The sequence below is a fragment of the Typopeltis vanoorti genome, chromosome 18, assembly GCF_054136105.1.
Source record: "Typopeltis vanoorti isolate ZY-2024b chromosome 18, IOZ_Tvanoo_1.0, whole genome shotgun sequence".
NCBI lineage: Eukaryota > Metazoa > Arthropoda > Arachnida > Uropygi > Thelyphonidae > Typopeltis > Typopeltis vanoorti.
Window position 1 is genome coordinate 13,231,065 of NC_143566.1, and position 12,919 is coordinate 13,243,983.

The window sequence follows — 12,919 nt, forward strand, 5'->3', positions numbered from 1 at the left end:
TCTTTTCTTGAACTATGTAAATAATGTCAGAAATATTGTTATAGCACACTGTCATTTTCCTCAGCTCTTTATTAATATATTTGGGTAATGTTCTCTACATCTTGCTAATAGTAAATTAATAATATCTAGTTCAGATGTATTTTTTTTTTGAATTATGAATTTTTCAGAAAATTCATAATTTGTAGTATGTATATAGAATATTTCAAAGTACAAAATCCACTCATCTGTGCATAGATTTGGTATTTAGGAACTCTAATAAAATTTATCGATATCGAGTTTCAATTCTAGTTTAAATGAGATGACTTTTTTCTGGGAAGTTTAGTTAAAAGATCATCTGAATAAAAATAGTCTGATCTTGTTCAATGATAGTGCATGTTGACAAAATACACTATCACTTGACAAGGATGCTGTTACCAAACACTTTTTATGTGATAATTATTTCCATTCATTTTCATACTTGTATGTATTTGTATTGACTTGTTAAAGTTTTTTTTTTTTTTTTTTTTTGAAGTTTAACAAAATACTAACATAACATAAACATAGTAATATATGCACATAAACACAAGAAAGATATTTAATTAACCAAATATTTTGGTCTGGGAATAGCAGACCATCTTCAGTAGCACTACAAGAACAGTTTTAAAAAAATACAAGATGGGATACTAACAATAGATCATTTAAAAATAGAACAAGCCGCGTGATGTTATATCATTAAGTTTTAAAGGGAATATTTTTAAGCAGAGAGATGATTGAAATAAAGATGTTAATTAATAATATTAAATAACATAAAATTAATATGAATTAATGAGTTATCCTGATAAGACTTTCCCAGATTTTTGATATAGATATACAGTCATTCCGATTCAGGTTAGGATGATGGAGTAAGGCCTCTCGCTTTCTTTTTAATTTCTTAGAAAAATTAAAAAAATGTCTCATTGCAACCTACAGATCTTATGGTGAGCTTTGATATAGAATCTTTATATACAAATGTACCTCTCAAGGAGACTTTAAAATTACTTGCTGACATCTTTCCAGAAGACATTATAAAACTATTCTATTTCGTAATACACTCTGGATATTTCTTATGTCAAAACAAATTTTACAGCCAAGTAGAAGGAACGGCCATGGGAAGTCCTCTCTCTCCTGCTTTAGCCAACTTTTATTTAGAACATCTAGAAAAAGTCCTCTTCTCATCTAATTTCCTTCTCATCTAACTTTCTACTATCCAACAACACATGAAACTCAATGGCTTTTCCGAAAAGAGTACTCAACATGTTCTCGATTCTTATAATCCACCTCAAAACAACGAAGATTCAATATGTTGAGTTCCAATTCCTTACATCTCCGGGATTTCAGAACCTATCGCAAAAATTCTGAAGAAATATGAGTTAACAGCTACGTATTCACCTATTAACAAATTATCTTCCCATTTTCCTTCTTCTAAAGACAAATGCTCAACTATATCTCTTCCTGGAGTTTATCAAATTCCCTGCAACTGTGATCTCTCCTATTTTGGACAAACTGAACATTCTCTTGAAAAAAGAATCCAAGAACATCAATCCTCCATTCATCACAACAAACCTGAAAAATCTGGATTGGCTCAGCACGGGATTGAAACTAACCACAATATCCTTTGGTCAAAAACTCACCTCTTACATAGATCCCGTTATAAATTTGAACGTTTATTCAAAGAAAGCATAGAGGCCTTACTCCATCGTCCTAACCTGAATCGGAATGACTGTATATCTATATCAAAATTCTGGGAAAGTCTAATCAGGATAACTCATTAATTCATATTAATTTAATGTTATTTAATATTATTAATTAATATCTCATCATCATCATCATCAAATTCCTGCCATGTACCCTCAAGGGGTGTACAGGATATGACAGTACTACATGAAAAAATTACATCATTACTAACTTCCTGTCTACAATTTTCCTCCAAATCAGACTGTTACTTGTCAAGACTCCAACATTATCAGATCTTATATTTCTATCATCTAAGGCACTTTGTACCGTATCAATCCACCTATATCTTGGTCTTCCTCTGGGTCGTTTTCCTGCCAACCTGGCAGAGAACACTTGTTTTGCTAATCTTTCCTCTCCCATTCTATTTAAGTGACCATACCATCTGAGATTAGCTCTGCTAATGCATTCCTGGATGCTGACAATGTCAAGTTCTTTCCTAATATCCTCATTTTTAATATGATATTGCCATTGATGCCATCTGTTCACGCCTCTAATCTTTCTCAGGACTCTCATATCTGCGGTCTCTAGTCTTTGGTCAAGTGTTTTACTTCTGACCCAGCTCTCAGATCCATAAGTTAAAATTGGTTTGAACACAGTCTTGTATACAGCTAATTTAGTGTTCCGACTAATTTCTCTCTTATTCCATATGAATTTATTCAATTGACTTCCCACGATACCAGCTTTGCTGATTCTGTTGTCTATTTCTATATTTAGTTTACCATCTTCAGTAAAAATTGTGCCTAAGTAGCTGAAATGTTTTACTTGTTCCACAGGTTCTCCATTCACAACACAGTTGACATTTTCAATGATTCTGCCTATTTTCATTGTCTTTGTCTTTTTATTGCTGACTTTCATACCCTATCTATTACAACAGCTATTCAATTTAGTCAGAGAATCTTGCAGACTTGTAGCGGATTTATTTAGAAGTATAACATCATCCGCATAAAGCAAAGAGCTGACATTAACATCTCCAATTTTGATATCAGGTTTAATACCACATTCCTTCATAATGTGATCCATATAGATAATGAATAACAGAGGGGATAATGTACATCCTTGTCTCACACCAGATTTAACATTAAACCATCTTCCTGAACTTCCTTCAATTCTAACTGCTGACTTACAACTCAAATAAAGACTAAGTATTGCTTGATATAATTCCCCATTGACACCATAGAACTGTAGCGTATTGAATAGCTTCTCTCTTGGCACCTTGTCATAAGCCTTTTCCAAATCGACAAAACTTAAATACAGATCTTTGTTATATTCCCATGCTTTCTCGACTATTTGTCGTAAAGTGAAGATCTGATCTTGACAGCCTCTATTTGGCCTGAATCCAGCTTGTTCTTCACCAAGCTTTTCTTCCACAATTCTTCTCAACCGTTTCTCAAGTATACTTGCATAGATCTTGCCAGGAACACTCAGTAGGGAAATACCTCTGTAATTCTCACATTCAGTCTTATTTCCCTTTTTATATATGGGTACTATGAGAGCTTTACTCCAATCATCGGGAATTCGTCCCTCTGTCCAGGCTTTCTGAACTATGCAGTGCAGCCACTGTAAGACTCTTATACCACCATACTTCAGCATTTCTGGTCGAATATCATCTACTCCTGCTGCCTTTCCACATTTCAAGCCTTTGATGGCTTTTTCTACTTCAAGTATGGATATGTATTCCTGACTGCATGCCTGGTCAGTGTTTTTTACCACTGTGCTGTCATCACTGCTTGTTTCATTTAGCAGTTTTTCAAAGTAATTACTCCATACTTCAAGGATATCTTTTTCTCCTGTTTTCATTTCACCTTTATCATCTCTAATTCCTTTTACAGCACACTTTCCTCCATTCCTAAGCTTCTTCAACAACCTCCAGAATATTTTGCCACCTTCTTGATATTTATTTTCTATATTCTTGCCAAAGTCCTCCCATGACTTTTGTTTAGCCAGTTTTACACACTGTTTAGCTTTCTTACATTTGTCTCTGTATTCTGTAAGAGTAAAAGCTGACTTATTTGTCAGGAACTTTTGATATGCTTTCTTCTTTTCCTTCACTGCCTCTTTAACTTCCTGTGTCCACCAGGGAGTTCTGATTTTTTTATCCTTGCACACAACCTCACCACATGCCTCTCTGGCAGAATCAATCAATGTTTCCTTCAGAGTTTGCCACTGAATCTCCAAGGTTTGATTCCTGTTCTCAAACTCTTTCATTTTCTTTTCAATAATATTTCTGTATTTTAGTCTACAGTTCACATCTGAGAGCTGCTCAACTTTTATTCGCTTTAAAACTTTCTTACATGTTATTCTTTTCAATATGAAATTCAATTTTATCCTGCTCAAGACTAAATAGTGATCACTTCCAATTTCAAATCCTCTGTACACTCTGGTGTCCTGCACCAGGGAGAAAACATCACTATCAACAATAACATAGTCAATGAGACTTTTCTTATTCCTAGCCTCTTCTCTCCATGTGAATTTGTGCACATTTTTATGTTGGAACATGATGTTAGTAATAACCAGTCCATGTCCTGAGCAGAAATCCAACAGATTAATTAATATCTTTATTTCAATTATGTCTCTGCTTAAAAATATTCCCTTTAATACTCAGTGATATAACATCACGCGGCTTGTTCTATTTTTAAATGATCTATTGTTAGTATTCCACCTTGTATTTTGTTAAAACTGTTCTTGTAGTGCCACTGAAAATGGTCTGCTATTTCCAGACCGAAATATTTGGCTAATTAAATATCTTTCTTGTGTTTATGTTCATATATTATTCAGTCTTTTTGTCACAAGTATCCTTAAACCATCATAAACATAGTAGTTATTGAATTAAGTATTGCAAATCTAAATATGTTCCATGAAAAATCATTGATATTGCCTGTGTCCATGAATCAGAAGATGAAACTTTCCATTTTGCAATTCTTTGAACATTGCAATAGAACTTCTATTAATATCTCCTTTTATTTACTGTTAACTTCTTGACAGTCTCACTTTTCGAGTCAAAGGATTCACCTTCCTAAGATCCTTTTTCAGAATCCTCTATTGATTTATTCTATCAAGTTTTTAAAAACTTCATAAAACAAAATTCTCTGGTCCGCGTTCTCAAACTTCCATTCTCTCTCTTTCTCTCTCTCTCGTTTCTCCCATTACCCAGGCATGGAATGCTCTCTCTGCCAGCAGTCAATGACCTACAAATCTCCTCAGGGACCATGTGCACCTGTTCAACTAAGCAAGTGAGAAGTTAATAATGGCTGACATGTTGTCATCATTAGCAAAAAAGAGAATGTCTTTATGATGAATGACATATCACAACACTTAACAATTATGAATTACATAACAAACCATTGAAATTATTAGTTGTCAGGCACCCAGTAAGTAATATAAATCTCACATAATTTATATATTTTTTAGCACAAATATCACTTTCTTATCAGTCACATCACGAGTGTCATTTATATGTGCTTACCAAACTAAAATTAATAAAATACTAATTCAGATAAACAATTGTAAAAAGATTTATAATTATAAATTATGACTATTTTTACAGTGGTAAAGGCCAAAGCAGATTATGAAAGAAAAGTAGCTAAACTGGCCAAAGTAAATCCAAAAGATTTTTTGTGTGAAGCTGGTAAGAGGAATAGTGACTATTGATAGATGACCTTAATTAATGCTGATGGTAGAAAGGTGACAGAAGCAAAATAAATAGTTGAGTTGCTGAGTGATCACATTGCAAAGGTATATCACCCAGGTGGAGGATTTTACAGTTTGCTGATGTGACATAATCTATTTCAGAGATATATGAACAGGGGGATGCTGAGAATATTGAAAAATATCAATATGAATACAACAACAGTTGTACTGAATGGGATATCGGCCTGCGTGCTATGTCAATGTGCAAGAGAATTGGCTGTGCCACTAAACTTAAATTGTTTAGTTTGTCTCGCATGTGGCAAGATTCCAAGGGAGTGGAAAAAGGGTAAGATAGTTTCATTATATAAAAGTGGTTTCAAGACAGAAGTAGCAAATTGATGTGACAGAATCTGTGTCAGAGGTATATGAACAGGGGATGCTGAGAATATTGAAAAATATCAATATGAATGCGACAGTTGTACTGGATGGCATATCGGCCTGTGTGCTATGTGAATGTGCAAGAGAATTGGCAGTGCCACTATTGAAACTGTTTACTTTAAGTCTGACATGTGGCAAGATTCCAAGGGAGTGGAAAAAGGATAAGATAGTTTCATTATATAAAAGTGGTTTCAAGACAGAAGTAGCTAATTACAAGCCAATTGAATATCTCAGGAGTGGTAAGTTTGTTAAAGGTAAGATCAAGCAATGGTTGGATGGGAATACAGTACTCATGTGATGGGCAGCATCACTTAAAAGGTTGGTCTGCCTTAGTAATTTACTAATATTTTATAATAGAGCGACAGTAGAATTAGAGAAGGGAAATGTTTACACCATGATACTGGACTTTGTAAAGGTAGTTGATAGCACTATATGAAAAACTATTACACAAGTTGGAGCAAGCAAATGAGGATGGATACGATGCTAGTAGCATGAATGGGTAAGTTGGCTATCAGAGTGATATGCGGTGGAGTGGAATCTAGGAGAATGAGGGTGAATACCTGAGGGTTCTGTACTAGGCTACTACAATTTGATTTGTGTATTAATGATGATATAGGGAAAGATTTAAGAGGAGGGGAATATTCAGTTGTTTGCTGCTGATGCAAAAGTGGGGAGGGCAATAATTGATAATGATGATGTAGATATCCGTCAGGATAATTTAAATAAATGGCATTGTACGTAAAGCATAATGATTGTCACTTTAATGTTGCAAAATGTAAGGTTATGCACTTCAGGTTAAAAATGTTACATATTGTGTATCACATTAATGGTACTGGATTGCAGAAGATTGACAAGGCTAAGTACCTAGTAGTAATGGTGGACAGATAATTCAGGTTCAGTTATGGCCCAAGGCTATAACCAATTTAAGCAGCCCACAGTGAAAAGATGGCTCAACAAGTGTTGTCATCCCTAACCCTAACATAATATTTTAAATGTCTGAAATAGTGTGGGTTCTACAGTCTATTTTCTTGAGTTTATGGGATGAAAAACTCAAGTTTCTGGGAGAAAAAAAACTGCTTGCCTGTGAAAGAGATCAATTAACTCAGGGACAGGTCAAAAAAAAAGTTTAAAAAGTTCCTCTAGTCGGCGACTAGACTTGAACTTAAGTCTATCTTTGGACAGTTTAGCATTGAGGAGTGCAAACACCACTTCCACTGAGCCACACAGGCTCAGGTGGTGAACCAATCTTGACTGTGTCAAGTAAAATTTATACATTGTTCCTCAGACAGAAGGAATACCAAAGAGTTGGAATAATGCTATCCTTATGGTTTTTAAGAAGGGAGATGGAGAAGATATTAAAAATTACTGCTCTATGAGTCTTCTTTTAGAAATATACAACATTTTTACAAAAATCATTAGCAGAATACAAAAGAAGCTAGATTTTTGTAAACCTCCAGAAAAAAAATTACAGCACTATTGATCATATATTTGCAATAAGACAAATCATTGAAAAGACAAATGATTACCAAAAACCTTTAGGTGTGGCACTTATTGATTTTGAAAAGGTATTTGATTCAATCTCAATGTTAGCTATTTTAGAAACTCTTAAAAATCAAGGATTCAAAAAACCTTACTTTGATATAATTAGCCATATACAGTATAAAAAATTCAGCTGCAGCTATAAAATCTGGAACAAATATAAATTTCCTATAAAAAAGGGAGTTAAACAAGGTGATGCCATTTCACCTAAATTATTTACAGCAGCCCTAGAAGGGGGGGGGGGGGGAACAAAAAAAACTTGGATTGGAAAAATAGAGAAATTATGATGAATGGGAAAGATCTAATTCACCTGTCATTTGCTGATGACATTGTTCTTTTAGGAAACTCTGCAGAAGAATTCCAACAAATGAAATTGAATGCTAAAAGTAAAAAGAAAGGATTAAATATAAACAAAAACAAAAAGATTGTATAATAAATAAATGATCAAAAAAACCCAATGTTTACCTAGAACAAAAGATCATAGTAGAGGGAAACTTCAGAAGAAATTATACGTAGAATTCAACATGGTTGGATAGCTTTTGGGAAACGCCATGAAGCACTGAATATGCTAAACTTTAGAAGAAAAATATTTGACAATTATATAGTTCCGATCATAGCATATGGAAGTGAAACATGGACTTCATCTAAACAATTGACCACCAAATTGAGATTACCCAGGAAAAATGGAAAGATCATTACTCAGTATTACCATTCTAAATAAAAAGCTCAATACTTGGATCAGACAAGGGTAAGAGACATTATAACAGCCATTAAAAGATTGAAATGGTAATTGTTGGGTCATACTGCAAGAAGTAACATAACACTCAAAAATCTACTAAGATGATATCAGAATGGTATCTCAGAGATGGCAAGAGAGTTATAGGAAGACCAAAGAGATGGTGGGATGAGATTAAAAAGATGGCTGGAATTCAGTGGCATAGAAAAGCTCAAGATAGAATTGAATGGAGGATGTTGAGGAATCCTTCGTCCACCAGTGGATAGAGAATGACTGACGATGATGATGATAGCAAAGGAATAGACAGAATGTGTCCTGTGAAGTAATATATGCATAACTTCATATTTTTGAGAAGGATGGCGAAAGGAATTTTTATGGATGTATTGTATTGCTTATGAATGTGAGTGTACAGTGCTATTAGAAATGGAAAGCTCTTGTTCACATCTCAGAGGCTTCTACAAAAGGACATTTTCAAATTCTTTCTCTGTCATGAATTTAATCCTGGGACAGAGGTGATGTAACTATACTGATCTAATAGTTTCAGTTTCATATTACAAACACACCATCAAGAATGTTGCTGTAGTTTGAGGCATGGCTCACTGATAATTATATTCTTTTATGATTTTCCAGAATGTGATGGAACAGTTGTTTTGTTGCACCAGATCAGTGGCAGCTGCCACTAAAGGAACAGGTACTTCTATATTTGCATTGTGTTTGTGAGCATCAATACGAGTCACAATACAGTATGAAAGATACTTGTTAGTCTTGTTCATTCCAAGTTGGGTAATCTCTCACTGGTCAGTTTCCAGTTGCTGTTAGTATCTGCCATCATACATTATTCTTACAAGCTTAAATGCACAACAGACTTGGATTAGCAAATGGAGCACTTTGCATTGGATAAGATTATAATCAGCAGTTTAAGAAAATTTGTATCCTATAACTGGTGTAACTGTCTCCTAAGCAGTGGGAAGTCCATTTGATAAAAATAAATTCGATCAGCTTGCAAATTCAGCCCTCCTGGTTAGCTAAGCAGATAGCATACCTGCTTTGCAACCAATAGGCTGCAGGTTAGAATCCCACCATAGACATGAATGTTTGTGAATGTCCTATGATGGGAAATGAATTGAATCATCCACTTTATGGGAAGCATTAAGTGGCTTAAAAAAGTTCCATTTTTGGTTGCTTGAACAGGATTTCTGGATTAATGTCAAACATAAAAATAAATTTAAAACATTGAAATACTCCATTCAAGCTACTAAATGTAACATAGGTATACAACCTTTTATGGGTAGGGTCACTTCAAAAAATGATAACCTAAACATTTGTTCTATTGAGAAACACCAAGTATTCATTTTTGTAGATGAAAAATTAGTAATAGAAAAGTACAAGTCTTAGTATAGTATTTAAATAGCTAGCTAATCACATACACACATTAAATTAATTCCAATTAATTCATTCCAAGAACTGTCAAAAAATTCACATAAATTCGTATGAATTTTTAATTTTTATTTTGAATTTTATTATTAAAATTGAATTTTATATTGAAAAGAATAACACGTAAGAATGTTTTAAAGCGAATAAAAGTTGAGTAGCTCTCAGATGTGAACTGTAGACTAAAATACACAGAGATTATTGAAGAAAAAATGAAAGAGTTTGAGAACAGGAACCAAACCTTGGAGATTCAGTGGCAAGCCTTGAAGAAAACCCTGATTGATTCAGCCAGAGAAGCATGTGGTGCGGTTGTCTGCAAGGATAGAAAAATCAGAACTCCATGGTGGACACAGGAAGTTAAAGGGCAGTGAAGGAAAAAAAGAAAGCATATTAAAAGTTCCTGACAAATATGTCAGCTTGTGCTCTTAGAGAATACAGAGACAAATGTAAGAAAGCTAAACATTGTGTAAAACTAGCTAAACAAGTTATGGGAGCACTTTGGCAAGAACATAGAAAATAAATATCAAGAAGGTGGCAAAATATTCTGGGGGTTGTTGAAGCTTAGAAATGGAGGAAAGAGTGCTGTAAAAGCAGTTAGAGATGACAAAGGTGACATGAAAACGGGAGAAAAAGATATCCTTGAAGTATGGAGTAATTACTTCGAAAAATTCCTAAATGAAACAAGCAGTGATAGCACAGTGGTAAAAAACACTCAACAGGCATACAGTCAGAAATACATATCTATACTTGAAGTAGAAAAATCCATCAAAGGCTTGAAATGTGGAAAGGCAGCAGGAGTAGATGATATTTGAACAGAAATGCTGAAGTATGGTAGTATAAAAGTCTTACAGTGGCTGCACTGCATAGTTCAGAAGGCCTGAACAGAAGGACGAATTCCTGATGATTGGAGTAGAGCTCTCATAGTACCCATATATAAAAAGAGAAATAAAACTGAATGTGAGAATTACAGAGGTATTTCCTTACTGAGTCTTCCTGGCAAGATTTATGCAAGTATACTTAAGAAATGGTTGAGAAGAATTGTGGAGGAAAAGGTTGGTGAAGAACAAGCCAGATTCAGGCCAAATAGAAGCTGTCAGGATCAGATCTTCACTTTAAGACAAATAGTTGAGAAATCATGGGAATATAACAAAGATCTGTATTTAAGTTTTGTCGATCTGGAAAAGGCATATGACAAGGTGCCAAGAGAGAAGCTATTCAATACGCTGCAGTTATATGGTGTCAATGGGGAATTATATCAAGCAATACTTAGTCCTTATTTGAGTTGTAAGTCAGCAGTTAGAATTAAAGGAAGTACAGAAAGATGGTTTAATGTTAAATCTGGTGTGAGACAAGGATGTACATTATTCCCTCTGTTATTCATTATCTATATGGATCACATTATGAAGGAAAGCGGTATTAAAAATGATATCAAAATTGGAGATTTAATGATATATGCATGTAAACACAAGAAAGATATTTAATTAACCAAATATTTTGGTCTGGAAATAGCAGACCATCCTCAGTGGTATTACAAGAAGAACAGTTTTAAAAACTACAAGCTAGAATACTAACAATAGTTCGTTAAAAATAGAACATGCCGCATGATATTATATCACTAAGTATAAAGTTAAGTATATTAAGTATTAAGTCTATTTTTAACGATCTATTGTTAGTATTCTAGCTTGTATTTTTTAAAACTGTTCTTCTTGTAATACCACTGAGGATGGTCTGCTATTTCCAGACCGAAATATGTGTTTAATTAAATATCTTTTTTGTGTTTACGTGCATATATCATTCAGTCTTATGTCACAAGTATCCTTAAAACAGCAAAATTGGAGATTTAATGTCAGCTCTTTGCTTTATGCGGACGATGTTATACTTCTAAATAAATTCGCTACAAGTCTGCAAGATTCCCTCACTAAATTTGATGTTAAACTGTTGTAATAGATATGGTATGAAGGTCAGCAATATAAACACAATGAAAATAGGTATAATCGTTGAAAATATCAACTGCGTTGTGAATGGAGAACATGTGTTACAAGTAAAACATTTCAGCTACTTAGGCACGTTTTTTTAATGAAGATGGTAAAATAAATATGGAAATAGACAAGCTAGTATGGTAGGAGGTCAGTTGAATAAATTCATATGGAATAAGAGAGAAATTAGTCGGAACACTAAATTAGCTGTATACAAGACCGTGTTCAAACCAGTTTTAACTTATGGATCTGAAAGCTGGGTCAGAAGTAAAACACTTGACCAAAGACTAGAGACCGCAGATATGAGATTCCTGAGAAAGATTAGAGGCATGAACAGATGGCATCAATGGCAATATCATGTAAAAAAAACGAGGATACTAGGAAAGAACTTGACATTGTCAGCATCCAGGAATATATTAGCAGAGCTGATCTCAGGTGGTATGGTCACTTAAACAGAATGAGTGAAGAAAGATTAGCAAAACAGGTGTTTTCTGCCAGGTTGGCATGAAAACGACCCAGAGGAAGACTAAGATATAGGTGGATTGATACGGTACAAAGTGCGTTTTACGATAGAAATATAAGATCTGATAATGATGGAGTTTGACAAGTAACAGACTGATGTGGAGGAAAATTGTACATAGGAAGTTAGTAATGATGTAAATTTTTCATGTAATACTATCATATCCTGTACACCCCTTGAGGGTACATAGCAGGAATTTGATATGATTTTATTATTATTGTTATTATTATATATTCAGTTAACAGGGTTCACAGTGAAAGAGTAACAAGAAATATGAAATAAAATAATGATATTTTTAAGTCCAATTCAGTCTTTATTCAAAGGCTTAGGAATTGGCTAAATATTGTTATAAAATGTGAGATGTCCCTGAAAGTGCAGTTTTCTGGAATGGAGATGTTATATCTGGGAAGCTCAACTTTTCCAGATGTTTCATAAATGTTCATGCTATTGTTCCTAGCACTTCTATGACAATTGGAACTGTTGCTGCTTTCTTACTCCAAAGTTGTTGAATTTCAATCTTAGATCCCTGTACTTGAACAGTTTTTCATGCACTCTTTCTTCCTCTACTATCTCCTGGTATTGCCACATCAATAAACTGCACATGTTGTTATTCGATTACAGTGATGTCTGGCATTATTATGTTCGAGATATCTGTGAAATTTAAAGTCCCATAATATCTTGGTATTATCAATAACTTTTTCAACTGTGTTCCCAAGGGATTTTGCAAGTTGAGAAACCACGTTTCCTGCACAAGCTCCAGTGTACAGCTTTTGCTAACCGATCATGCCTTTGTTTGTAGTCTGTAATGGCAATCTTACTGCAAGAACTGATTAGATGGTCTACTGTCTCTTCTTTATCTCTGCACAGTCAGCATTTGCTGTTGTTACAGATCATTTCAGT

The 12,919-nt window shown here is 34.1% G+C and overlaps 1 protein-coding gene across 2 annotated transcripts in view; it reads left to right on the forward strand.

Moving 5' to 3' along the window:
* LOC150096497 (ubiquitin domain-containing protein UBFD1-like) overlaps positions 1-12,919 on the forward strand; it is a 205,522-nt gene that overhangs the window by 162,078 nt on the left and 30,525 nt on the right. The window lies entirely within an intron of this gene.